Source organism: Belonocnema kinseyi, chromosome 8 (genome assembly GCF_010883055.1).
Source record: "Belonocnema kinseyi isolate 2016_QV_RU_SX_M_011 chromosome 8, B_treatae_v1, whole genome shotgun sequence".
NCBI classification, from domain to species: domain Eukaryota; kingdom Metazoa; phylum Arthropoda; class Insecta; order Hymenoptera; family Cynipidae; genus Belonocnema; species Belonocnema kinseyi.
Window position 1 is genome coordinate 104,669,285 of NC_046664.1, and position 838 is coordinate 104,670,122.

Here is an 838-nt window from a genome sequence, read left to right on the forward strand (position 1 = left end):
TTGACGGCAATGTTGGAGGTAGCATTGCTACTGACAGGGTTCCCCATGCCAAATAGGCTGATAACGAAGAGGAGAGGGACTAAGTAGAACACCAAAACCCATCAATGAAAAATGGAGAATATAATAAAGATTTTGAAACGCTTGTCGCTTCCCGAGGATCTTCGGGGCGCCTCTGGAGCCACCGCTGGGGGCCACAGCATGCGGGACGGTGGCGATGGTGAGCTAAGAGATGGTCAGGCAGATCTCACTAATCAAACAGCTGACCAGCAAGAACATCTGCGACAAACGGTAAGCAGTTGAACATCAACTGTGCCTGCTGAGGATGCTTTGGCTAGCACTAGCTATTTTCAGCCAACCACCTCGACAGAAATACCGTGGGAGAGCATCAATTGGGATACCATAATGAAAGAGGAATTGGTGCGTCTCTATCATGAAAGTGCGAAGTTTGAAACAAACAAGGAAAAAGGATACAATTTAAGAATAAAATTTGCTGCAAAGTATCCTAATATACAAAAGTTCGCACTAAAAGATCTTATCGCTAAGGTGAAAGACATCAGGACTAATCTACATATTACAGAAGACCGAGCAATGGAGATTAAATAACAGTTTGATTTGGCGTGGAAAAACGACGGCAATGAACATCAGTTAGAGAAAGCCGCGACTAACGGTCAAGCAGGAGCAATTGATGTTCTTCCTCAACCTACTGATGATCCAACACCACCACATCCTCCAGAGATGGATGACCTTATACAACCAAAGGCAGAAGCAGAGGTTCAGCAACCAAAAAAGCGACGAAAATGGACATACCATATGAACAGAGATGTTATGCGCCTTTATT